Source organism: Triticum urartu, chromosome 6 (assembly GCF_003073215.2).
Source record: "Triticum urartu cultivar G1812 chromosome 6, Tu2.1, whole genome shotgun sequence".
Taxonomy (NCBI): domain Eukaryota; kingdom Viridiplantae; phylum Streptophyta; class Magnoliopsida; order Poales; family Poaceae; genus Triticum; species Triticum urartu.
Genome location: NC_053027.1, coordinates 283026721 through 283049169, shown reverse-complemented (window position 1 = coordinate 283049169; position 22449 = coordinate 283026721). Strand labels below are relative to the sequence as shown.

General features: G+C 45.6%; 1 long non-coding RNA gene across 5 annotated transcripts; it reads right to left on the bottom strand.

Annotated features, from left to right (window-relative positions):
• Positions 1-18846: 18846 nt before the first annotated feature.
• On the bottom strand, positions 18847-22139 carry LOC125513236. Of its 5 annotated transcripts, none has more exons than XR_007285804.1 (5): positions 21778-22131; positions 21609-21707; positions 20205-20550; positions 19270-20111; positions 18847-19126 (listed from the first exon to the last, which is right to left on the bottom strand). It is a non-coding gene; the product is annotated as an uncharacterized LOC125513236 (long non-coding RNA). The 5 variants fall into 5 exon arrangements; XR_007285802.1 differs by lacking the exon at positions 21609-21707 and having other exon boundaries at positions 20205-20270; positions 20412-20550; positions 21778-22128; XR_007285801.1 differs by having other exon boundaries at positions 20205-21707; positions 21778-22139.
• Positions 22140-22449: the final 310 nt, after the last annotated feature.

Below are 22449 nucleotides of genomic sequence, written 5' to 3'. Positions count from 1 at the left end.
GGGAAGAAGATCAATAACCCAAGATGAAGTTTGTTCCTCAACAGGAGAAATATGATCCTACTTATTTCAAGGGAACACAAGCTCAAGATGATCTTCCACCACAAGACCACAAGCAAAAAGGTAAGGACAAGCTTCAAGAGGAGATTGATGCATTTGAAGAAGCTCCCAAGGCCTTGGTCAAGTGGGTTCCCAAGACTACATCAAGTTCTACTTCATCAAGTACGACTACAACTCCAAGGATTCCCATCAAGTTGATGTGTATCCCGAAGAAGAAGAACTAGAGAGTTCTTGAGGGTGACTCTGCGAACATACTTCACTCATATCATTTTGGCAAGAATAAGTGCAAACAACTTCCACATCTTGCACTAGTTCAAGGATTCACAAACCCTCTTGTTGGTAAGACAAGGGACAAGGTAACCTAATGCTTCCATGGAGATCATGTTTTGTGTATTTCACTCTATGTCTATGAATATCCTTGCTTCTTCCTTGTGGGACTAACCCATGTAGATATTGAAAGTGCAACTCACTCCAATGTATTTCTACAAATGACCTACATCAACTTTGAGCATACACATCTTCAACATCTACATGAAGTCATCATCGACAAAACCCAAGGTTAGTTCATCCCTCTTAGGGGGATATCACATCTAGGGGGAGCTTTACTCTAAGAATTGAGCTCAAGCAACTCTAATGGTGTGAACACAACAATGCTTTATGTAAAAGTGGTAACCCCACTTGCGCTTAAACGATGAGTATGACCTACGATCAAATGTTCTCATTTGACTCCAAAGTGAATATACTCATATATAGATGACCTAGTCATCGCCAATTGCTTGATAGATGCTTGAGTGTTTGCGCATGCTTTGCCACATATTTCATTTGCCATTTTATTATGTGAGCATGTTGATTGCATATTTTTCCCATTCGAGGACATTCATTTGTTGCGTTATTTGTTTGGCTCTTCTTCTTTTTCCAAATGGATGGACAAGAATGCCTAAGAACTTCCTCTAGCTATCTATGCTTTTGTCATCTCAAACTCTACTCATGCTACATCACAAAGTTTGATCAAGTAAGATTCGAACCCTCTGGGTGAGGACCACTCGGAGTCATCGATTCGTCATAGACTTAAACTTCCAAAACCTCTCTGTGCATTTCGGTCTGACCGATTGATCCTTTTCGGTCACACCGAGTTCACTGAGTTGATCTAGGTTTTCAATCTCAGTGCAAGCGATTAGAACCATTTGGTCACACCGAGTTGCAGTAACCGGTTGCGACTCTGCATCTTGGTGCCACCGAGTTGTTCCACTCGGTCACACTGATAGGGACAGGATATATATACTGATGGGTCAAAATTTGGAAATTCCTCCAAAACCTCTTCGCCCGCGCATGTCCTGCTCTTCCGAATCGGGTCTTCGGACCGTCCTCTCGTCGCCAGCAACCTCCCGCCGCTGGTCTCCGTTGCTGTCAACGGAAATCTACACCACCGTTGCCGCCATAGCGAGCTCATCGCCGAGTTAGGGTATGAGTTCGAGTCTTTGTGCAATTCTTTCCTCCGATTCTTAGCACAAAGTAAATGCCATGATTCTTACCACGTATGAGATCATCCTATCCAGCAAAAACTTCCTGTAGATTAGTTTTGATTCGAAAATTTAGAGTTAGGTTTCCGTTGAACTCATCTCGGACCGACCGAGTTGTGGAAATCGGTCTGACCTATTTGGCTTAGGCCATTGCACTTGTAATTTTCGGTCTGACCGAAACTTGCAAATCAGTGTGACCGAGTTCAACTCTGCGTGAAACCCTAGCAATCTCGGAGTCACCAAACTGTGTCTTGGTCTGACCGATTCCACTAGTTTAGACTCCAAAAGTTGCTTCGGTGTCACCGAGTTTAACAAATTGGTAGCTCCGAAATGCTCTCTGTGGAAAACTAAAACTTAGTTTTTGACTCATTTGTTTTACAAAACCACTGCACTTTGTGATGCTCATCCACTCTATCTCATCTATAACTATTCACAGAGCCAGCTTTCAGTTTGTAGTGTCAGACATGTCAGATCAAAGTGACAGCCCGAACAAGTATGAGGAGCAAGTGAATCTGAGTGAGGGCACTAGTCCCTCTGACAGTTATGATGATGGCAGCATAAGTACTCCTAGCCACCTGCCTAAGGCTGCTACTAGGCAGAGGAGGAAGAGAAATTCTAAGTCTGAGTCTGAAGATTATATTGCTGCTGAGGAGGAGGTCAGCTCCAAGAAAAAGGTTGTCAAGAAAGAATTTGGCACAACTGCATCTATAAAGCCTGATTTGAACAAGAAGGCTCCTTCAAAGAGAGTGCCCATGTCAAAGGCTAGAGGCTCCACTCTTGAAACTTCCAAATCATTTGGTGGAGAGACTGCTGGTGAGGGCAAGAAGAGGAAGGATAGGGCCAAGAAAACTATGGCCAGAGTCATAGGCAAGCCCTCTATGATGATTCAATCTCATGAGGAGGATGAGGATGATTGTAACATCCAAAATTTTCAATTTGGAATGTTATACATAGATCATCCATGCATATCATGATTTATTGCATTTCCGTTCTACAATCCTCGAAATCCTAAGCAACTCAAGGACCCACGGAGAGAGTTGGGGATTTTCCTGTTTTCATATTTGATTTTTATCAAATAATGAAACGAGGATTTTGATTTTAATAATTTTTCTCTCCGAAATATTTCATATTAATCGAATGAGTGGAGATAATATGACTTCTCCAAAATAATTGGAATATTGGAGGAAAAATATTAAAATCATTTATTGGATTTTATTTGGTTTTATTCGGATTTTATTTGCATTAGAAAAATTGCATGTTTTCAAAATTGCATTTTAGAGCCAAGAAAATGTTCAACTCGTCCTAAATATTTTATTTAGACGGTGAAAATTTGTTTTGGCATTTTTAGATTTTTATTTATTTTTCTAGGATTTTTCTTCTGTCAGCGGAATTATTAAAAAAAATATCTCACGCCCGACTGGGCCGAAGGCCCAGCCGAGCCAGGCCGGCCTGAGCCGACACAGCCCCCGCGCGCGCGCCGCCGCCGACCCGGACTCCAAGTCCGAGCCGGACTTCCCGCCGCCGCTGCCTTGCCCCTTCCCCAAGCAGCCGCCGCCCCCTCCCCTTTAAATACCGCCGCCGCCCCCCCCCTTGGAGCCCAAGTCACCGCCGCCTGCAGCCCCTCGCCCCGCCGCCTGCAGCCGCCCGTGCCGCGCCGCCTCCCGCCGCAGCCCCACCGCCTCCCGCCGCCGCCACCGCAGCCCCCGCCGCCTCCCGCCGCCGCCGCAGCCCCGCCACCCCACGCCACCCCGCCGGAGCCGAGCTAAGGTAGCCACCGCACCGCCCCGGTTTTCTAAAGAAAAACCGTTCGGGTTTTTTTAGAAACCCAGTTTTCGTTTTTTCTTTCTAAATAGATCGGGTTTTCTCTGGTTTATTTATTTAGCGAGCGTTCGCTCGTTCGTTCGTTTTAACGAACGCGTTCTTCGTTTATATCCAGATAACGAATGTTCGTTCGTTAATCTGTTCGTCGTTTTTTCTTTTTCTCGGTTTTATTCCGCGATTTTCCTGATCGCGATTTCAGATCCGATCTTAATTTCTGTTTTTCTTCTCGCTCGTTTATCGGAATCAGGCGATTCAAGCGCATGGAGTTTCGTCTCAAAACCCTCTTTCCGTTTAATCAACTCAAACAAGTTTTTGTTACTGTAAAATTTGGCCTAATTTCAGATTAGTAAATGAAGCTTCTTTCTTTCGCCGTTTGACTTTCGTTGCTCCGTTTGATTTGATTCTTTTTGCGTACCGGAGTTCTTAAATTGAACTTTCTGGTCAACCTCTCTTATTTGAGTTTTGTTTGTGCATCGTTGCTTGTTACTTATGTATGTTATTGTTTGCTTGCGATAGAATTCCCGGAGTGCGAAGCGTGTTACTACGAGTCTCTAGGATTCGCGATTCGTCAGCAAGGCAAGTAACACTTTGATCATATCCCATTATTACCCAGTTTTTATGCATTAGTTCCAATCCTCAAACATTGCATGATTAGGATGTCATTAACTTGTGGGTTGGGAAGTAGTTGTTGAGTTAGAACCTATTGCCCTGTTACATTCAAACCCTTGGGAGTTACTTCTACTTATTGCTTATATTGCTATGCTATGCTCGTAGACGTGGTTTGGGTTTGAGTGAAATTCATGACAGATGTGAGATTGTTAATTAATGGTTCAACTTAAGGTGGCAACTTAATCAAACAACTGGGTGGATTGAGGCACCTAGGGAACCCAGTGTTGTCTGTATTTTTTTTGGAAATCCCGGGGTACCCATGTGATCTTCCTATGGACCGCCACCCAGGCTAAAAGGGAACTGAGATGATTCATGCTAGAAACTTCCGTGTGCAGCCACAAGCTATTATGGGCTCTAGCATAGTTGAGTAAGTTACGTGAAGCTCTTGAAGAGGTAGATCAGCAGGTAGTGGGTTTTTGGTAGGTTTGGTATGGTCTACCCGGAGTAGAGAGTTAACGTTTCTGAAAGACTGTGTCTCGGTCATCCGTTTCTCAAACACCATGTAGTGCGAGAATCCAACGGAGGCGATCGAGTCTTGTGGGGAAAAGTGCACAAACCTCTACAAAAGTGTACAATCTAATCATGGTTAGCCGTGTCCCCGGTTATGGACAATTCTTGAGTATCTAGTACTTGGGTTATCACATGTATCTCACCATGTTTAATTAATACTGTTGGGTTGTTACTCACTTTAATTGGGATTGAGTTGGGGTTACCTTCTCAATGATGTTTCAACCACCATGATAGTTAAATTAAAATCTATTCCTTTGTTGTAGGGAAAAATTGGCTTTTCGCAAAAACTATAACCATACAGCTTTCTACCAGCCATATATGCATGTAGTGATATCATTATTTTGTTTCTGCTCTACTGTGTTATATTGCTAGCATATTCCATGTGCTAACCCGTTTTCGGGCTGCAACGTATTATGTTGCAGACTTTTCAGACGAGGAGTAAGGTTCGTTAGGTCGTTGCTGTGCAGCTCAGCTATGCCGTTGGAGTTGATGGACTCACTTTATCTTCCAAGCCTTCCGCTGTTATCGCATTAGATGGCCTTAAGCCATATTCGTGTAATAAGTTCTCTTCAGAGACATTCGATGTAATAAGTGTGTGATTGCTACTCTGTTATAAATCCTTCGAGTACTGTGTGTGCCAGCATTATCGATCCAGGGATGACACTGAAGCACAGAGACTTGACCATCTGAGGTCGGGTCGCTACAAGATGGTATCAGAGCACACGCTGAGTGTAGGACACGACCACTAAGATAAACCCTAGGTCACACTTCTCTTCTCATTTCTGACTCCTCTCCATTTTCTACTCTTTAGGATGGCAAAGATGAAGAACAAGTTTGCACAACCGGATGAAGACACACCTTTTCGACGCCACTTGAAGGAAGTCACTAGGTACCTGAACATTGGAATACCAAGCTTCACCTGGACATACAACGCTACTTTACCAGAAGAAGAGCGTTGGATGATTCAAGTACAAGTTCCAGGAAGGAAGTTCTCGCCAACCTCTAAACCCATAGAATTTTCCTTCGATGCACCAACCTGGAGTTTAGGAAAGAGTATGGCAGCCCACATCACCATGGGACGCATTGGAGAAGTTTACAACAGGGATCTCCAGGACACTATCTACCAAATATGTGGGCGCTGAGACGAGCAATGGGAAGTAATCAGCACTAAGAAGGATAGATCCATTGCAGCTTTCATCCAGGAGTTAAACCAGCACATCCGACGTTAGGAGAACCAGATGTGTGCGGACATGATGGATTTGAAGGAGGCGAAGACTAGGATCATCGAGCTGGAGGAAGAACTCAAGTTTACCCGCGATGGATATGAGGAGGAAATCAAGATCCTACTGGAGAAGAATGACGACCTAGTCAAGAAGATCGGAGAATTCATGGGAGGACCAACACCAATAGAAGAAGAAGAAGAAGAACCCAAGGAAATACGCCCCGAGGACTACATCATCATCGACGACACTGATTCCGATCCTAGTGATGATGACTTTGAAGACGAAGCTGGAGCAGACATCATGGAGTCTTCCACCGATCAAAATTTCTAGATGACCACCAACTATTAGTAGTATTTCCCCCATGTATATAGTAGTAGTGAGCACTTTTGCGATTGTTCTAAACCGTTTGTATGCCCTTGCTTGATTGATTGAGTGAAATGATTGTGTTTGTCTCATGTGCATATGGGTAGTGCCTTCTCATTAGACCCCTTTTCTATTCTAAATCTCTTCCATCTAAACCCATCTGATGCCTCCGAGACGTGACACCGGTTTTGCCTTCCCGCCGGAGCTCACCCAGTTGATCCAGCAGCAGAATGCCTTGATGCAATTGCTAGTTCAGAACCAGGGCAACAACAACAACAACAACAACAACCCACCACCAGTGGCCAACCTAGCCCGTTTCCTAAGGTTACAGCCGCCGGTATTTTCCAGTAGCACCGAGCCTATAGTTGCTGATGATTGGCTACGCCGTATTGGAAGGGAGTTGACCACCGCAGGTTGCACAGATGCTGAGAGGGTGCACTTTGCCGCACATCAATTGGATGGACCAGCAGCCTCATGGTGGGAGAATTACACAGCCACTTTTCCTGTAGCCAATGTCACTTGGGACCAGTTTCAGCAAGCTTTCCGCACCGCCCATGTCTCAACTGGAGCTATGCAGATGAAGAAGTGGGAGTTTCGCAATCTACGCCAGGGGAACCGTACTGTGGCTCAGTACGTGGATGAGTTTAGCAAGTTATCACGCTATGCCCCTGATGATGTGGCCACAGATGCCGCGAAGCAGGAGAAGTTTATGGAAGGGCTGAATGATGAGATGAGCATGCAGTTGATGGTAGCAACCTTCAACAACTACCAGGAGTTGGTAGATAAGGCTCTTATGATTAAAGGGAAACAACAGCAGATTGAGAGCCGCAAGAGAAAGTATGGACAAGGGAAGTATAACTCAGGAGCTCAGCAGAAGCCTCGCCTAACCCCGAACTCGGGAGGACCTGTTCATAACCATGGAGGTCACAACAACACTAGAGGAGGATCACATAACCACAGTGGTGCTAAGAATGGGAATGGGAATGAAGTTAACAACAATCGGAACCGCTCCAACCCGTCCACTCCTGCCAAAAGAGACTTAAGTCGGGTTACCTGTTTTAAGTGCGGGAAGACAGGGCACTATGCCAATGATTGCCCCGAAGGAAGGAATGGAAACGGAAATGGAAGCGCTGGGAAGAAGCCCAATCCATTCAACAAAGGACAAGTGAACCACATTAACGTGGAGGAGGTTGAAGAGCAGCCGGACGGGGTAATAGGTAAGTTTTTGGTTAAGTCATTTACCGCTCTTGTTCTTTTTGATACTGGTGCATCGCAATCATACATATCAAGGGGATTCGTGGATAAGTTTAAACTACCAACCCAAACCCTTAGGACCCCTCTTTTAGTGAGTTCACCCAGAGCAGAATATATGGCTAGCCGATGGTGTGACCAGATACCCTTAACCATTGGCACACATGTGTTTCCGTCCGACCTAATTATCTTGGAGTCGCAAGGAATGGATGTGATATTGGGTATGGACTGGATGTCAAAGTATGGAGGAAGCATTGACTGTGCGAGTAAGTCAATTTATCTCACCACCCCGGAGGGAAAAAGGATTAAGTATGTGTCTAGGCATGTGCCAAAAAGGAGCCAAGTGAATGCCCTTATGGGAGTTGTTTAGGAGGAAGTGTCGGTAGTAAAGGATTACCCGGATGTTTTCCCAGAGGAGTTACCAGGCATGCCGCCGGACAGAGACATTGAGTTTTTGATAGAGTTGTTTCCATGTACAGGACCAATATCCAAGAGACCCTATCGGATGCCCGCAAATGATCTGGAAGAAATTAAGAAACAGATCAAGGAGTTATTGGAGAAAGGATACATCCGAAGAAGTTCATCACCTTGGGGAGCCCCAGTACTTTTGGTTGAGAAGAAAGATAAATCCCTAAGGATGGTTGTTGATTATCGAGCCTTGAATGAAGTGACGATAAAGAACAAGTACCCACTGCCGATGATCCATGATCTGTTTGATCAGTTGCAAGGAGCTAAAGTGTTCTCAAAGATAGATTTACGATCAGGGTATCATCAGTTGAAGATACGAGAGAAGGACATACCAAAGACAGTGTTCACAACGCGATATGGATTATACGAGTACACGGTCATGTTGTTTGGACTGACTAACGCCCCTGCCTATTTCATGAGCATGATGAACAAGGTGTTCATGGAGTATTTGGACAAGTTTGTTGTGGTGTTTATTGATGATATCATGGTATACTCGAAGAACGAGGAGAGCACAAAGAGCATTTGCATTTAGTTCTCGAGAAGCTCAGGGAACACCAGTTGTATGCTAAGTTTAGCAAATGCGAGTTTTGGCTGAAGGAAGTCGGATTCCTTGGACATGTTATATCAGGAGAAGGTATAGTAGTAGACCCAAGCAAGGTTCAGTCAGTCACTGAATGGTTGGCACTCACCTCAGTTAGCGAGATCCGCAGTTTTCTTGGACTCGCAGGATACTACCGGAGATTCATTGAGAATTTTTCCAAGATTGCAAAACCAATGACTGAACTGTTGAGGAAGGATACCAAGTTTAAATGGACAGAAGATTGTGAAGCGTTTCCAGGAGTTGAAGAAACGTTTGACTACAGCCCCAGTGCTAGTACTGCCAGATATACATAAGGAGTTCCAAGTGTATTGCGACGCCTCTCGCTTAGGACTTGGATGTGTGCTTATGCAGGATGGAAGAGTTGTTTCATATGCCTCATGACAACTAAAACCTCATGAGTTGAATTATGCTATGCATGATTTGGAGCTAGCAGCCGTAGTGCATGCGTTGAAGACTTGGAGACATTACCTTATTGGAAACCGTTGTGATGTGTACACGGATCACAAGAGTTTGAAGTACATCTTCACCCAGAAGGAGCTGAACCTTAGGCAGAGGAGATGGTTGGAGATTATAAAGGATTATGACATGAAGCTACACTATCATCCAGGAAAGGCCAATGTCGTAGCAGACGCATTGAGTCGGAAGAGTTATGCTAATATCCTTGAAAGTAAAGGACTGCCGAAGGAATTAGCAAAGGACATCATGGAACTTCGATTAGAGATTGTACCTAGAAGGTTCATTGCCACAATGGAGGTTCAGTCGACATTGCTGGACAAGATTCGGGAAGTTCAGAAAGATGATAAAGAGATTGCCGAGATAAAGGAGAAGATGGGCAAAGGAAAGGCCAAAGGTTTTCGTGAGGATGAGCACGATACCCTATGGTTTGAGGACCGGGTTTATGTGCCCAACGACCAGGAGATCAGGAAGTTAATACTTCAAGAGGCCCATGACTCACCATACTCGATACACCCCGGAAACACCAAGGTGTATTTGGATCTGAAGGAACATTTCTGGTGGACAGGTATGAAGAAGGATATTGCCGAGTATGTGGCCGTATGTGATGTGTGTCAGAGAGTTAAGGCAGAACATCAGAAGCCAGTAGGACTATTACAGCCTATGCCGATACCCGAATGGAAGTGGGATAAACTTGGCATGGACTTTATTACCGGATTACCCAGGACTAAAGCAGGATATGATTCCATATGGGTAGTAGTTGATCGTTTGACCAAAGTAGCTCACTTCATCCCAGTGAAAACCACCTATACAAGTGCAAAGTTGGCCAAGATCTATATGTCCAGGATCGTATGTCTGCATGGAGTTCGGAGGACCATCATATCGGATCGAGGAACACAGTTTACTTCAAAGTTTTGGCATCAGTTACACCAGACTCTGGGAACGAGATTGGAGTTCAGTATTGCGTTTCACCCACAGACAGACGGACAAACTAAGAGAGTCAATCAAATTTTGGAGGACATGTTGAGAGCCTGTGCGCTAGATTATGGATCTAGTTGGGATGACAATTTGCTGTATGCAGAGTTCTCATACAACAATAGCTACCAAGCCAGTTTGAAGATGGCACCGTTTGAAGCCCTATATGGACGCGGGTGCAGAACACCATTGATGTGGGATGAGGTAGTAGACCGACAGTTTTTTGGACCAGACTTGATTAAAGAATCTGAGGAGAAGGTAAAACTGATCCGAGACCAACTAAAGATTGCTCATTCCAGGCAGAAGAGTTATGCAGACTCAAAACGCAAGGAGGTAACCTACGAAATTGGAGACGGGGCATATCTACGAGTATCGCCCTTGCGAGGAGTGAAACATTTTGGAGTTAAAGGAAAGTTAGCCCCGAGATTTGTAGGACCGTATCGCATTTTGGAACGGATGGGAGAAGTTGCCTACAAGTTGGAGTTACCTGAGGGATTGTCAGGAGTCCACGATGTGTTCCACGTTTCACAGCTGAAGAAGTGTCATGCCGAGATGGCTGATATACCATTAATAGATACAGTACCCCTAGAGGCGATTCAGTTGGACAGTGATTTGACTTACGAGGAGAAGCCAGTTAAGATTCTTGAGTTTGCCAGCAGAGTCACCCGCAGTAAGGTTATCAAGTTTTGCAAGGTTCAGTGGAGCCACCATACCGAGGATGAAGCCACCTGGGAACGAGAGGATGATCTCCGCAAGGACCACCCATACCTATTTTCTAGCCAACCCGAATCTCGAGGGCGAGATTCATCTTAAGGGGAGTAGGTTTGTAACATCCCAAATTTTCAATTTGGAATGTTATACATAGATCATCCATGCATATCATGATTTATTGCATTTCCGTTCCGCAATCCTCGAAATCCTAAGCAACTCAAGGACCCACGGAGAGAGTTGGGGATTTTCCTGTTTTCATATTTGATTTTTATCAAATAATGAAACGAGGATTTTGATTTTAATAATTTTCTCTCTAAAATATTTCATATTAATCAAATGAGTGGAGATAATATGACTTCTCCAAAATAATTGGAATATTGGAGGAAAAATATTAAAATCATTTATTGGATTTTATTTGGTTTTATTCGGATTTTATTTGCATTAGAAAAATTGCACGTTTTCAAAATTGCATTTTAGGGCCAAGAAAATGTTCAACTCGTCCTAAATATTTTATTTAGACGGTGAAAATTTGTTTTGGCATTTTTAGATTTTTACTTATTTTTCTAGGATTTTTCTTCTGTCGGCAGAAATATTAAAAAAAATATATCTCACGCCCGACTGGGCCGAAGACCCAGCCGAGCCAGGCCGGCCCGAGCCGACACCGCCTCCCGCGCGCGCGCCGCCGCCGACCCGGACTCCAAGTCCGAGCCGGACTCCCCCCCCCCGCCGCCGCTGCCTTGCCCCTTCCCCAAGCAGTCGCCGCCCCCTCCCCTTTAAATACCGCCCCCCCCTTGGAGCCCAAGTCGTCGCCGCCCGCAGCCCTCGCCCCCCCACCTGCAGCCGCTCGCGCCGCCGCCAGGAGCCGCCGCCGCCACCGCAGCCCCGCCGCCTCCCGCCGCCGCCACCGTAGCCGCCGCAGCCTCCCGCCGCCGCTGCCGCAGCCCCGCCACCCCACGCCGCCCCGTCGGAGCCCCGCCGGAGCCGAGCCAAGGTAGCCTCCGCACCGCCCCGGTTTTCTAAAGAAAAACCGTTCGGGTTTTTTTTAGAAACCCTAGTTTTCATTTTTTTCTAAATAGATCGGGTTTTCTCCGGTTTATTTATTTAGCGAGCGTTCGCTCATTCGTTCGTTTTAACAAACACGTTCTTCGTTTAGATCTAGATAACGAACGTTCGTTCGTTAATTTGTTCGTTGTTTTTCTTTTTCTCGGTTTTATTCCGCGATTTTTCTGATCGCGATTTCGGATCCGATCTTAATTTCTGTTTTTCTTCTCGCTCGTTTATCGGAATCAGGCGATTCAAGCGCCTGGAGTTTCGTCTCAAAACCCTCTTTCCGTTTAATCAACTCAAACAAGTTTTTGTTACTGTAAAATTTGGCTTAGTTTCAGATTAGTAAATGAAGCTTCCTTCTTTCGCCGTTTGACTTTCGTTGCTCCGTTTGATTTGATTCTTTTTGCGTACCGGAGTTCTTAAATTGAACTTTCTGGTCAACCTCTCTTATTTGAGTTTTGTTCGTGCATCGTTGCTTGTTACTTATGTATGTTATTGTTTGCTTGCGATAGAATTCCCGGAGTGCGAAGCGTGTTACTACGAGTCTCTAGGATTCGCGATTCGTCAGCAAGGCAAGTAACACTTTGATCATATCCCATTATTACCCAGTTTTTATGCATTAGTTCCAATCCTCAAACATTTCATGATTAGGATGTCATTAACTTGTGGGTTGGGAAGTAGTTGTTGAGGTAGAACCTATTGCCCAGTTACATTCAAACCCTTGGGAGTTACTTCTACTTATTGCTTATATTTCTATGCTATGCTCGTAGATGTGGTTTGGGTTTGAGTGAAATTCATGACAGATGTGAGATTGTTAATTAATGGTTCAACTTAAGGTGGCAACTTAATCAAACAACTGGGTGGATTGAGGCACCTAGGGAACCCAGTGTTGTCTGTATTTTTTTTGGAAATCCCGGGGTACCCGTGTGATCTTCCTATGGACCGCCACCCAGGCTAAAAGGGAACTGAGATGATTCATGCTAGAAACTTCCGTGTGCAGCCACAAGCTATTATGGGCTCTAGCATAGTTGAGTAAGTTACGTGAAGCTCTTGAAGAGGTAGATCAGCAGGTAGTGGGTTTTTGGTAGGTTTGGTATGGTCTACCCGGAGTAGAGAGTTAACGTTTCTGAAAGACTGTGTCTCGGTCATCCGTTTCTCAAACACCATACAACTGTCCACCAGCCATATATGCATGTAGTGATATCATTATTCTGTTTCTGCTCTACTGTGTTATATTGCCAGCATATTCCATGTGCTAACCCGTTTTCGGGCTGCAACGTATTATGTTGCAGACTTTTCAGACGAGGAGTAAGGTTCGTTAGGTCGTTGCCGTGCAGCTCAGCTATGCCGTTGGAGTTGATGGACTCACTTTATCTTCCAAGCCTTCCGTTGTTATCGCATTAGATGGCCTTAAGCCATATTCGTGCAATAAGTTCTCTTCGGAGACATTCGATGTAATAAGTGTGTGATTGCTACTCTGTTATAAATCCTTCGAGTATTGTGTGTGTCAGCATTACCGATCCAGGGATGACACTGAAGCACAGAGACTTGACCATCTGAGGTCGGGTCGCTACAATGATACCAGCACCTAAAGCTCAAAAGCTGATGGGGGATGCCATCAAGTCTGGGGTTGCCCCTTCTAAGCCCAAGACTACACCCAAAGCTTTTCCTCCAACCCCCAAGACTGCACCAAAGAGGAGCACAAGGAACATACCAGCTGCTGAAAAGAACAAGGCCCTAGTGCCTGAGATTGAAGAAGAAGATGCTGAAGCCCAAGTGCTTGGGAAGCTCAAGGCCAAGATCCTTGACCATGATGAAAATCATCCAGTGGCTGAGAACATGAAATTTAGAAAGGATGCAGGACTCAGATTGTGGAGACAATCAGATCCATATGCTATGAGGAGAAGGACTGCTGTGGATTATAGGTTTCCCACCAAGGAGCAACAAGACTTCTATGAGACTATTCTGTTGGTCAAGAAACCCATAGTATGTGACATGAAGTGGGAAGACTGGAAGTACATCAACAACAATGAAGACCACTTCCCAGGAGTGCATGAAAGTTTCAGGCTGTGTGGAGTAGATGCTTTTGTGGTTCAGAAACTCACTAAGTGGAATGATGAGCTCATCATACAATTCTACTCTACAAGTCATTTCTATCCTCATGGAAGGATTGTATGGATGTCTGAAGGTACAAGGTACCAATCAACAGTTGCTGAGTGGGCCAAGCTGATTAATTCCCCTACAGAGTATGAGGATGACATATATGTCTATTCCAAGAGAAAGAAATATCACAACTCCATGGCCAACATGTATAAGGAGATTCCTGACAAAGCCTTGGAGACTCACAAGATGGGCTCTGTGTATTATCTATTGTCTAGATTGGCCACTATTAACACCATCTTGAGGCACACCTTGTTGCCCAAATCAGGAGATCACAGGATGATCAGAGGCCATTCCATCAATTTGCTGCAATTGTTTGATGTGCCCTAGAAGTTCAAAGTAATGAGTTTGATTGTTGATACAATCAAGAGAACAACCGCTGACCAAAAGAGATCATGTGCATATGCTCCACACATCCAGATGCTCATCAACTCCAAGATGGGCACAGGCACATACTTGTTGGACAAGGAACATCTTCCCTTAAGGCCTGACTTTGAGGAAAACACATTTGTCATGAATGCTGATCATCCCACATGTGTGGAGGCTCAAGAGAAGAGGGAGAAAGCAAAATATGAGAAGGCAGCAAAGATGCCAAGTGTTGAAGAGGCTTCACAAGTTTTCCTGAAGTCTAAGCAAGATCAACTTGGATGTCTTATTCAAGCAATTTTGAGGGTTGAGAAAGGACTGGCCACCCTGACTCAGAATTAAGAGAGCCTAGAGAGGATCATTGAGAAAAAGTTCTATGATCTTGACTTGAAGGTGAAAGAGATGCAGACAACTGTTGATCAGCTCCAGGAAGAAGTTCAAGAGAGGAAAGGGAAAGCTACTACAGATGCCTTTCAGAGAGTGCCTTGGGCATAGAGGTCTGCAGCAGTGCCTGTGACAGACACAAGAGCTACTACGTCAGCACCTACATCCACAACATCAGTATCTCCTCCAGTTGCAACTCCTCCAGCTCCAACAACTTCCACAGATGCATTCGTCCTTGGAGTCCTCTCAACGCTTCCTCCCGAAGATCAAGCCTAGAGAGACGCATAGAACTATGCATTTTTGAGCTTTTTGGTAACTTGTTGCCAAAGGGGGAGAGAGTGTATAGATCATAGGCTTCGATAGAGAGATTTGCTTCTTATTTGGTAATTATTTGATACTTATTTGTGTGCTTACATGGATGATACTCTATGTTTATGTGTGTGAGATACTTGTATGGTCATGTGTTTGATCATATCACTTTAATGCTTGTGCTTGAATGATGACATTATTTATCTCTCATACATGATCATTCACTTTGCCTTGGTGATGAGTACATATTTCATATTCTATCATTTTGAGCACCCACCAAGATGTATGTGACATGGAAGAGTAGCTCATGATCCTAATCGATTGTGCATTTCATACAAAAGAAAATTTTAAATACTGCACAAATTTAGGGGGAGCTCTTGCTTATCACATACTTCTCAAAGCGACGATATATTTCACTCTTATTACCTTTTGTCGAAGATTTGATCTATATGTTGTCATCAATTATCAAAAAGGGGAGATTCAAAGTGCAACTAATCCCTGGGTGGTTTTGATAATTCTTAATAAGATATAGCTCATTGAACTAATACTCTTTCAAGATGATCATTTCATAAAGTTCAATGATTGACATGGCATGGACTAGAGATGTGGCCTCTCAAAATGCTAAGGACATATATTGGCTCAAGCTCAAGACTCTATCTTTTCATTTTAGTGATCCAAGATCACATTGAGTCCATAGGAAAAGCCAATGCTATTAAAAGGGGATGAGGTGTTGCTTAATGGCTTGCTTGCTCAAAATTCTTAGTGATATGCTCCAAAAGCCCTCAACCACTTTCTCATATCCACATATGTCCCAAACCAAAAGTCAAACTCGGCCCCCCTGATTTGATCTATCCGGCGTCACCGAGTTCATTTGACATAGCCATAGCCAATAACCCTAATCAGTTCAGTCTCACCGATAGGGATCTCGATCTCACCGAGATGGGATTGAAAACTCTCTGTTTCCTTTTCGTAACATTTCTGTCTCACAGAAATGAGCGATCGGTCCCATCGAGTTTGCCTGACCAACTCTCTGTTTGCCTATTACAGATATTGGTCTCATCGAGATTACATTATGCCCTAACCCTAATGAAATCAGTCCCACCGAGTTGACATGTCGGTCCCACCAAAAATCCTAACGTTCACTGAACTAAATCGGTCTGACCGAGTTTAGCTATTTGGTCCCACCGAGTTCGGTAAATTGTGTGTAATAGTTAGATTTTTTGTGGAGGCTATATATACCCCTCCACCCGTTCTCCATTCGTGGAGAGAGCTATCAAAACATGCTTACACTTCCACCATTCATTTTTTGAGAGAGAACCACCTACTCATGTGTTGAGACCAAGATATTCCAATCCAACCACAAGAATCTTGATATCTAGCCTTCCCCAAGTTGCTTTCCACTCAAATCATCTTTTCACAAAATCCAAATCTGTGAGAGAGAGTTGAGTGTTGGGAGACTATCATTTGAAGTACAAGAGCAATGAGTTCATCATGAACACACCATATATTACCTTTTGGAGAGTGGTGTCTCCTAGATTGGTTAGGTGTCACTTGGGAGCCTCCAACAAGATTGTGGAGTTGAACCAAGGAGTTTGGAAGGACAAGGAGATCGCCTACTTCATGAAGATCTACCCAAGTGAGGTAAGTCCTTCATGGGCGATGGCCATGGTGGGATAGACAAGGTTGCTTCTTCATGGACCCTTCATGGGAGGAGCCCTCCATGGACTCACGCAACCGTTACCCTTCGTGGGTTGAAGTCTCCATCAACGTGGATGTACGAGAACACCACCTATCGGAACCACGCCAAAAATCTCGGTGTCTACATTGCGTTTGCTCCCTCCAAACTCCTCCCTTTTACCTTCATATGCAATGATTTACATTCCGCTGCTATATTCTTAGATTTGCATGTGTAGGTTGATTGCTTGACTTGTGATAAGTTGCTAAAATCTGCTAAGACTTAAAATTGGGAAAATGATAGATTTTTATTTGGTCAAGTTGTCTAATCACCCCCCTCTAGACATAATTTCGATCCTACAGAGGGTGAACAGGATTCCCATTACAACCTAGGAGGTGCTTTCCCAGGCTAGGTCCCCCCCCCCCCCCCCGCGGGAGGCACTGCGGCAGGCTACCTCGTGGCCATCGTGACCCGTCGATGGCAGTGGCGATCGACAAGACGAAAGTGCCACGGGACTGACAGAAGGCAGGCCCCCGCCGGCCTGGTCCTCGAGGTCTTCAAGGCCTCACGAGGCCCAAGGGTCCCTCGCAACCCAGAGCTGTGCCCCGGTTGTACCCCCTGATACAACCAATATTTTCATAACGTATTGTGCTAACCTTGAAACGCAGGTGAACCACGCTTCGATAACACACTCGCGAAGCGGCAGCCGGACGAAGCGCATGCCAGGCGCGTGGCGGCGCCCCAACGTGAGGTGGGACCTCAAGGGTCTCCGGGGGCTCGAGAGCCCCACTAGGCCCAGGATGCTCGCTGGGGCTTGGAGCCTCTCGGGTCATCACAACCTGACGCCCGCCCCCCGCCCCCACCCCGAAATCAAAAGACTCAGGTGGAGTCCGAAAGCTTGCAGTGGGAGATAGCTAGGCGAGCGGTGGCCCGTGTGGCCACCCGCCGCCGGCCCCGAGATCGGAGACCCCACACTGGAGCAGGCCCTCTTAGGAGAGGACGCCCATGGGTTCTCACCCACGTTGGGGGCCCGTCCAGGATGGCCTGTGCCACCAGGCATGCCGGCGCGTGCCTGCAGGCGAGGGGCGGGGTCCCCATCCAGAAGGCAGGGAGTGCCTTGCACCCCTTCAAGCTTTAACCGTGACACTCTCACGTAATAATGAGTAGGGTTGTACACGCCCCGAAGTCTCCCTGTGCGCCGCCCCTCAGCCTCACGGGGGCTCCCACCCATTCCCAAGTGGACGCCCATGGGGTCTCCGGGGGCTCGAGAGCCCCACTAGGCCCAGGATGCTCGCTGGGGCTTGGAGCCTTTCGGGTCATCACAACCTGACGCCCGCCCCCCGCCCCCACCCCGAAATCAAAAGACTCAGGTGGAGTCCGAAAGCTTGCAGTGGGAGATAGCTAGGCGAGCGGTGGCCCGTGTGGCCACCCGCCGCCGGCCCCGAGATCGGAGACCCCACACTGGAGCAGGCCCTCTTAGGAGAGGACGCCCATGGGTTCTCACCCACGTTGGGGGCCCGTCTAGGATGGCCTGTGCCACCAGGCATGCCGGCGCGTGCCTGCAGGCGAGGGGCGGGGTCCCCATCCAGAAGGCAGGGATTGCCCTGCACCCCTTCAAGCTTTAACCGTGACACTCTCACGTAATAATGAGTGGGATTGTACACGCTCCGAAGTCTCCCTGTGCGCCGCCCCTCAGCCTCACGGGGGCTCCCACCCATTCCCAAGTGGACGCCCCGTGCTTCGCGTTGGCGGACGACACGGTCAAACAACGACTATGCCCACACCCAAGTGGAAGCCCCATGCACCGCGCTGGCAGACGATACGGTCAAACAACGACTATGCCCACGCCCACGTGGAGGCCCCATGCTATGTGTTGGTGGGAAGACTAGCTTAGGTGCCGGACATGGCTGTTCTTTGCTTTCTCTTGTAACCAATCTGCCACTTTTTGTAATGAAATATGAAGTTCTTGCTTCTTTAGTCGCAAGGGAATGGGATTTTTTCTGCAGCATTTTCCATTTCATGAGTTTTCTCCTAAGGTACTAGGAACAACCTTAGCAGTAGCGTTGGTTTTTGGACTAGTAGTAGTGGAGGTACCCGCGCTACTGCTACGGCGCTACAGCTAATTTTTAGAAGTAGCGCTTGTTTTACCCCACGCTACTGCTAAATAGACGTACCAGTAGCGCTAGTGCCCCACGCTACTAGTATTCCACCCCCACGCTACTACTAATGGAATAGTAGTATCACTTCTATAATACCCCCACGCTACTAGTAGCTAATTAGGAATTAAAAAAATCGATCAATTCCATTTTATGCATACAATTCCGAAAACACAATAGCGATGGAAATGTCCTTATTCTTATTCTACCATCACATAGTTGTCGTGTCTACTATTACACACTTCCTCATCCTACCTGTTCTCACTCCAATAATAAAGAAAAATGAAAAGGAAAAATAGAGATAATCTGCTAGTGAAATGTCCTTATTCCTGAGTAATATTCAACGGAACGGTGCAACTGCACTGCAGTGTCATGGATTCACTCTGCCTCTTCAACATCTCATTATCCTGCAGCAATGGAAATGAGCATCAGCAAGGCATATAGATATAGTGAATAAATGGAGAGGAAGCATAAGCTCAGATGATACAAGAGATTGGTAGTAAAATTCTGATACAATGAGAATATGCACTGAAATTTGCTCCAAAATTACCTTTTGCAACTCTTCAAATCTTTTGGTTGAAGTAGATAGTGAGGTCTCAACCTACTCCCTCCTGTGAGAAACAGGTCCCCTCAACTTCTTATCATTTGCACGAAAAGAGAGGGGAAGTTACTGTACCTTTGCAAGAAAAATAAGAAACCAGAATAGAAAAAGAGTATGGGTTGTTGGATGAACATAGACATGAAAAGCATGATAAAAAACACCCTTTACCTAGTGGAATTATAGTGAGTTTTTACAATGATTTTGCAGTAGATTTACAGTTCATTAGAAATAGAGATACATTGCATTAGAAGCAGATTCACAGTAAATTAGTAGAAGATTTATAGTAAAAACTGTTCACACTAAAAGAAACTATAAATTTCGTTGACAAATTGCAGTGAAAACCACTTACAGTTACACTTAAAATAGGGCAATTTGTGTGAGTTATAGTGGATTTGCCGAATTGCATTTGCACTAGGAAACTAGTCCTAACATATCAACATTTTGATCAGCATTATAAATCCCATTGTGAATCCAAGGAAATCAAAAGTTCTATAAGATATGGCTAGAAAACACTGGACAGAACAGAAAGTAGCCACTGCTTTGCTGTGTGGAAAATTTCCCGGCTTTACTTCACTATGGATAGGATAAAGAATCAATAAAGAAAACACCCACATTAAAACTTTTGCATCAATGTTTGCAGTTTGGACCATCAGTTAAAATAAATGCACTAGCAAGTTAGTCTCTACATCAACCAGCCATTGAGACATGCATTTACTGACATGTACTTGGAGCCGCAGTTGCTTCAGATACTCAATGAGTATGGCCTCGTCAAGCATGGATGCCTTGTCAGTCTGTAACCACACAAGCACTACCAAACTCAATAGCCCCGAATTCAAGGACAAAGAAAAACAAAGTGGTACAGTAGATGGTTTTGTGGTGCCGACCTTGTTGGAATTGGGTATCAGGATCTGCAATGCCTTCATCTTCTCGTCAATCCTGCTCCTCCGCCGCTTCACCCCAATCAAGCAAGCAAGCAAGCAATGATCAGCCAAGAAAATAGGGCGAGAAGAGCAGAAAAGCGGTGTGAAACTCAGGGGAAAATGGTTGACGACGGGGAACCGGGCCACCACCCTCTCGGAGAGGTTGTGCACCTCGGCGGCGCGGGTGCACTTGCTGCTGGACCCCCCTCCCCCGCGCGGGCAGTCGGATGTCCCATGCGACTCGGGCTCGGACGAACCGCCCATCTCGCTCTTGTAGAACCCAGTGGCGCCTTCTAAGTGCCGTCTAAATCTGCTCATTGCAGAAAAATTATACCCCAAAGCTGAAGAAATATTCAGTTACAAGAAATGAAGTAATATTCATTTAGAAGATTTTAGTGGTATACATTGACAGAATTTCAGTCCTTTAAAACCTACGAGCATCCATCCATAAAAGCATAATCACTTCAATTATATATAAGCTACTTCATAACAAAAGAAACTATACCGAAACACTAATTAACTCTGAAGTAGTGAATTAATCACTGCAAATCAGCTATTTGTTTCTTTCCACTCCTAAATTGCATAAGAAAATCTTCAGCTGTTATTTTACTCTATGCTTACTAGCTACAACCTATTGGATAGAAAAACACCTTCCATTGTATTATGATGTAGCTTGTGTAATTAATCTCAGAGTAGAAAATGCACGCTAAGTACTTGTGGTACAAAATGTAAAATAAATGATTTTTCCCTTAACCATCACTGTCTCTAAACAACACTTTTTATTTAGTACAAAATCTGTGACCTAATTAGAACTTACTCCAACTAGTTAACATGAAAGAATCTACACTGAAAAGGCATAATCAAAGAGTTGGACTTCAGTATAGCAAGATTAATTTCCCAGTGGGGAGAGCGTGGGCAGGTTGCCCTTGCTGCTGACAGGCTAACTTGCATGCGGCGCTGGCGGCGCCTACGCATAAGCACGGCCGTGACGAGACATCGGCGGTCAAGGAGGCATTAGTGGCGGGATTAAACGCAAAAGAAATGTTTATAAGGTGATGATAAGTCATTACCAAGCAACCTGATAGCAAATTCTTCTACGCACCGAGAATAACCTAAAATTAGTACGCATTTTGGTCCAATTGGTCAGGGTCCAAAATGCAGGTCAAGACCAACTATATCAACAGCTATAAGAACCTCTCCCTCATGCATGCCTCTTATGCTACCTTACAAGAATTCCTACAAACAGTGCACACAATTATGCCAGCAATCATTCAGAATACTCTAGTACAGTACATGGAAATCAGTAGCAAACAAAACAATTCACGCATAGAATGAATGCACCAGCTCAGACATTCAATCGATAGCAACCTAGTACAGCACCAAAGGTTCGTTCTTTTCAATTAAGAGAAGGCCGACAGCTAATGCATCCAGCCTGTCGGCCGTATATCCGCCGGAATCCACCCTGACCTGCCCCAGAAACACACATATCAAGCACCTAGGACTCAAAACAGCCTGGAGGAGGAGACACGAGGGGCACCTCGGGCTCGACGAGGGGCTTGCCCTGCAGGAGCTGCTCGATCTGCTCGTCGAGGTCGGCACGCAGATTCCCCATCCGCCCCTCCGCCCACCAGGCACACGTCGACCCCTCCCTCCCGGAATGTCTCCGCTCCCCCGTTCGCCGGCGCCGGAACCCTGGCACCAGATCTATCGGGAGAGGCGACCGCGAGTGGGGGGAGGAGGGAGGATGAGGAGGGGGCGCGAAGCGGTGAGAGGTGCGGAGAGGCAGAGGAGGACGCGGGTGGAATAGCTCGAAGAAATATTTATCCATGGGTCTCCGTATGGCCGTCGTTTGGGGGACTGGGGCATGTTGATTAGTTGTAGCGCGGGGCAAGGGTGCCGCGCTGTAACCAAGTGGGTTGACCCTGTCTATCCATAATAGTAGCGAGAGGTGGTATACCCGTGTTATTACTATCAACTTAGTAGTAGCACGGATTTTAAACCCGCGCTGCTACTATGGTTCGTTCTGGGGCACTGTGATGATTATTTACTAGTAGCGTGGGAAAGGTAGGCCCACGTTACTGCTATTCTCTAGTAGTAGCGCACTATTTTACCCGCGCTACTACTAAGTAGTAGAAGCGTGGGGCTCTTACCCCTCGCTACTGCTAAGCATCTAGCTATAAGGTATTTCCTAGTAGTGGGTAGCCATGTC